A 5,977-nucleotide genomic window follows, 5' to 3' on the forward strand; every position below is an offset into this window, starting at 1 on the left:
GTTTGATCAGTGGGAGACGGCGAGAGTTTTAATACAAAGTAAAAAAACACATAAAACAAATCAGAAATGACCGGGAACGGCGAGCGGTTCGTATAAAGTGATTCTTTTTTCCTCTCTTCGCATTGCTATAAGGTTTGTCAACGCTTGAAGAAATATTATGTTCCTTTGTCTGAACTCGAGAGGGGCTCGGAAGAGAGAGAGAGAGAAATTTTCTCTCCCAAACTCCTAGACCAAGCTAGGATAGGTTGTGGCCGTCGGAAATTTAGACGGTTCAAAAAATGCGCCGGAGAAGGGCTGTATCATGGCTCGACGAGGCCACCCCCTGCTGGCAAACAGCCCCAGTCCTTCAGGCAAAAGGGGGTGTGGCTTTGCCTACGAGGCATTGGGGCCCAGCGATCCCTTCCGATCATTCGAACCCTGTGGTCAGGCCATGGCAGCCCTGCAGGGCGGCAGGCCTTTGCTCAAGACCTCGCAAGGGCTGAAGCATTATGCTGGCTAAACATTATATCCAGACGACCGTTGCACCGCCGGTTATAAAGGGATGAAAGTATGGGTATAACCATGTTTATACACAGGATTATTGTTTGAGGTTTTACCGCACTGATGATCATCGTAAAGTCAAATTGTCACGGAGATTACGGAGTAACACAGAATCTGGAAATGCGGGATCCAATTACAGTTACAATCAGTATTGGGATTTTGCGTGAAAAGAGGAAATTCAAATTTTTTATGCATATAAAGCAAAGAAACACGAAACAATCTGTTGGGATGTTTTTTCTTTTTTTCATTTTTGTCATTTTGAGAAAATTTATTTTCTGTGAGAAACACTGAATGAAGTTGAAACAAAAGACACCTACCTACTAGTGAATATACAACAGGATGCGTCTGGCGCATATAATTAATGCCATTGTTTGGAAACAATAGAATTTAAATTAATAAAAATAAAAGGATGTGTTCTACACGTGAGCAATTGCTATATTTACCCGCAGCGAGTATTTCCCTACATGCGTATTTTCTTTTTTTTTCATTTCGAAATTCCCGCGAAAAAACGTGACCGCAAAAACTGTTCGCTAAATCGCGGAAATGGTTGATTATTGGGATGCAAGGAGGCATTGGCTTATTCATAAAATCCTAGAAAATACAAATCGATATATTCTTTAATAAATTATTCACCAGGATGCATAATATGCGGTTGGAATAAGTTTTGTTCATTCGTCACAAAACGAGCGGAACTTTATAACAGCCGATCAGTTTCAGACACCAACGCTCAAGTATTTCACCGAATAGTTTTTGGAAAGTACTCGGAAGGAGGTAAATTACGTTCGCACTTATCGGAGTTCACTGATTTTCTGGTTGAAGTTTTGTTCAAAGTTTCACGCTTCCTCGGTTAATATGGAACGCACACAAATTATCATATTAATTTTCATACTGTGAAAATCAGAGCCGAGGGTTTGTTTTGGCGTGAATGTTAACTAGAGATAGTTACCTAGCAAAAGCTCCCTGCGCATTAAGCTGCATTATTAGATTGTGGTTTTGACGATAAACTGCAGGGTTGCTAGGGTTGAGCATGAGAGCTGAAGTTAACTTTATTAAATCGTTGTGGTCTGACGGTAAATTCATCTTCCTCTGGCATCTGGGTACATGTGAATCGATACAATTCCAGATTTCCAACGTGGCCAGTCTGGACCAGCGCTGGTTCATATCACGCATGGAGAGATGGGCTCATCTGTATTTAGTCAAATTCGAGCTATTAACGGATTTGTTTACAGTGTTTGCTGGATAGTCAATATTTATTCATCTAGGTAACCATTGGTCGGGTCAACTGCCCGTGCGGCGCTTGATTTTGCCGCATTGCCGCGTGTGAAGCTGGAAAGGTATTACAGGCTTGCGTAAATAAATTACCATATACAGGATGTGTTGAGGGAAAAACTGCATTTACTTAGACTGAATCAAACACGAGGATAAATTTTCACCGTCCATTTCAACACATCTTTCCAACGAGATCACGAATTGAAAATCAGAGCAATGGTTAGAAACACCCATCTTTGTATCTTTTCGTCAAACTTTTCGACCTTATATATGAGGGATTCACCGTCAACTCGGCCACTTTTTTTTCGACCATCTCAGATCTGCCCCATAATTGGTTATATCAAAGTACTACTAAAAGGTACTCTATGTGAATTTATACAGATTTTTAAATTCATTATTTGAGAAATTGTCGTTGTTTTTTTTCAAATGCATATATCTCGGAAACTTGCAGTAAATGAAAAAAAATGACTCTACATAAAAGTTGTAGTTTTTTGTTAGCTTTCGAGAGGAATTTTTGAAAAAATTTTTACGTTCCGGTAACGCTGATTTTTTTACCAAAAAAGAAAGAAATTATTTTTTTTATTCAAAAAGGACACTTTCTTTTCTGAAAAAATTACAGAGTCTTCCAATATCTATGACAATATCGCCAAAAATCGCCAGAGTGGCACGGGTCGAGGTTCTAGGGTAAAAAAAATGAAACTACACAAATTAATTTTTTTATACCGGAACCTCGACCAGTTTGTGTGGCTTCATTTTTTTTTACCCTCGAACCTCGATCCGTGTCACTCTGGCGATTTTTTGGCGATATTGTTACATATATTGAAAAACTCTGTAATTTTTTCAGCAAAAAAGGGGCTTTTTTGAATAAAAAAAATAATTTCTTCCTTTTTTGGTAAAAAATCAGCGTTACCGGAACGTAAACATTTTTTAAAAAATTTGTCTCGAAAGCTAACAAAAAACTACAACTTTTATGTAGAGTCATATTTTTTCAGTTACTTCAAGTTTCCGAGATATATACATTTGAAAAAAAACAACAACAATTTCTCAAATAATGAATTTAAAAATCTGTATAAATTTACGTAGAGTACCTTTTAGTAGTACTTTGATATAACCAATCATGGGGCAGATCTGAGATGGTCGAAAAAAAAGTGGCCGAGAAAAACGGAGAATCCCTCATATTAAATCACTCAAGCAAACATGCTGAATAATTATTCAGAACGATTGATGGAAGAATAAGAAATTCCGTGACTATTGTAATTTTAAGTCATACCTGTCGTATGAAGTAACAAAATTCTTTTCCTTTACAAACCATGTACTTCTTCGTGTAATTAACCTGAATGAAATCAGGATAATGTGATTCCAAAAGGTGCTAGAACGGATGTTAATCTCGTGAACCTACATTTGAACATTTATTACCTGATAGAAGTCTGATGAAGTCTCGCTATTACAGTAAATCAGTCGTCGTCGTGAGGCTTCGAGTAGATTTCAGTGAATTTATTTAAAACGTCTTGAGATCTGGGGGTTTTAAAATCATCTTAAATGTGTCTAACCAATGAACTGGTTGTCTCCTCGCGTAAATTGGCGTCACAATCTAATTCGTTATCGAAATTGGCTTTGGTTCCGTAATGAATTTCCCCATGATCCATATTGGTATAAAATGCTGTCCTGTCGAGATCGGGATACTTTGATAATCGACGCCAGGTGCAGGCGTATATCTCTAACCTACCTTATATGTGTGAAAGAAAATGTCACGGTGCATCGTTCCGGACGATCGGATGTTTGAGGTGTTCTCCAACATTGTGAGAGAAAGATAGTACACACGGGTGGTTCTCGACAAATATGGATAAAAAAGGTACGCAAGGTGAAAAGAAGAATAGAAGAGGAAATAAAAAAAAAAAAAATTAAGAAACCTACAAGAAGAAACGAAGAAAAATAAGAGAATTCGACCGATTCAACGAAGGCTGCACTTTGGACTGGTATCGCCTATTGGTCAAAGAAAAATATTATCTTAGTGATCTGGTGAACGCGAGTTGTTGATAGAAATTCAAATGTCAGAGGATATAGAATTTCGTACACATAAAAGAAAGTGCAGCGTTGGTTTTTCCCTCGTTTGCTCTGTCCCATTGTCTCATATCTCAGCTTCTGAATTTACCAATAACCTCGTGCTAGTGACGAAAGTCAAACTGGTTCTTGGCTTGAGTTGACTTACGATATAAGCCTGGATTGTTCGGTGCCTGCGCTTTCTGCGACTCCTTTAATAACGTCGTATCTAAAAACAGTTACGTTTTTCATCGAATTTAAATATGTGCCAAAATACTTGACACATTTATATCCGTTGAAATTTATTCGCTTAAACTGTTTCGTCGATGATAAATGTTCTCATCTCTACGAGAAAATCAATTTCAGCTAAAAATCGCTGATTTACGGCCTGTTTAACACTTGCTTGTCACGATATCCTTCCCCAGCTGTCATCGTCCTTTAAGCACTTAGATGTACGTCGCCTTCATAATTGTACACAGCATCCGTGAAATAAGTTCAGTTATGGAGCACTCATAGATATTCATGTTCATCGAAGTGTATGAAAAGTTACACGTAGTATATGAGTAAGCGTTAATAAAAAAATAGCACATTTTAAATTCTAATACACTGTCGATAACAATTGTCATAGATTCAAACAATTATTACCAGTTAAACAAATAATCTCATTGATCATGTATAAAAACTTTTCATGTTAAGTTAACTAATTAATTTTTTTTCGAGTTTGTCCGTTTTCGCTGTCAAATAATAATAAAAAAAAAACAATTTACGCATTTCTAGTTCACCATATTTAAGGTAGGTAGTTAAACTTATGGGTTGCTTTGGTGAATCGCAGAGATTTATTCAGTTAAAAGAATACAAGATACCGTCAGCCAATGTTACATTGATTGATTCGTGTATATATAATCAGTATTTATTGCTTAATCATTCATACATAATTATGGAATAGTAGTTCGATTCATGGAGTTACATTTTCGAAGTATTTACACTAATAGTAATAATATTAGTACTAATACTAATCACAATTATAATAATCGTATAAAACAAAGAAAAGGGGATAAAATAAGAAGAAAATTCATTTCAACATATTACTAGTGAAATTGTAATTCTGACAATATATTTATTTATTTATTCATTTTTCTCTATAATAATGTGCAGGCAATTTACTATTTTACTTTCCACCAAGCATTACTTTGATAAAGGAGGCGTAATTTATTGCGATCTTTTTCAAGCAATTCTGGAATCAAGGTAGAACTTTGCCTTGTTATATATCTCTCAATCAAGTGACGTGTGAAATAATGAATTCCCAACAGAGCAGTATTCGCAATAGGTTATGTTGTGAAGTTTTTTGACACTGACTTTCAAAATCACTCTCCGAGTGATTCGTGTGTATCTTTCAAACTCTCATTAACGAGAGATTAGTTACAAATCCAAACGAATCTCTCACACGACAATTTTGTCATTACGATTGAATGTAACCTGCAGTCAAAGGAGTTCTTACAAAAAAAAGGCATGTTACAGATCGTAAGAAAGAACAATTTAAAGAATCGTTAATTTTCTCATTTCTTCAAAAGTCGTGTACGTTCGACGAAGGAATTGATCGTTGCTGGCAAAGCACGCGTGCACAAGATGCCGGCGAAGAGTAGGAGAGAAAGAAGGAAAAAAAAACACCCTCCCCCTCGCCCCCCCCCCCCCCGCCGCGCTTAAATAAAATAAAAAAATAAAGCAACACGGGAGAAACGAGAAAGAAAAGAAGAAGCGTAAAAAAGAGGTATAGAGAGAAAAAAAGGATGAGGAGGAAAACCTCTGCACCTCCTCGGTGACTGCTACATGACGTTCTTCGAAAGTCGAAGAGCCAGCGAGCCGCCAAACCGAAGGCACTCAAGATCTTAAATATTCACAGGCGAGTTCTACTCTCCCTCGGTTTTCGGTGCCCTCCACCGCCGTTCGGAGGCACGCAGAGCATCCCAGAGGGTCCAGCTTCTCCCGCCCCCGCCCTCCGACCCGCAGTCGTTTCCTCCCCTCCACCCTTCCTTTTCCCCTCCATCTCTTCCGTTCCTCATTCCGCCACGCGGCCCGCGCCGTCAGCTTCGGTTGCCCTGGCGGGATTCAGTTGGCTCCAGTTTGCCGC

The sequence above is a fragment of the Neodiprion fabricii genome, chromosome 1, assembly GCF_021155785.1.
Source record: "Neodiprion fabricii isolate iyNeoFabr1 chromosome 1, iyNeoFabr1.1, whole genome shotgun sequence".
Taxonomy (NCBI): domain Eukaryota; kingdom Metazoa; phylum Arthropoda; class Insecta; order Hymenoptera; family Diprionidae; genus Neodiprion; species Neodiprion fabricii.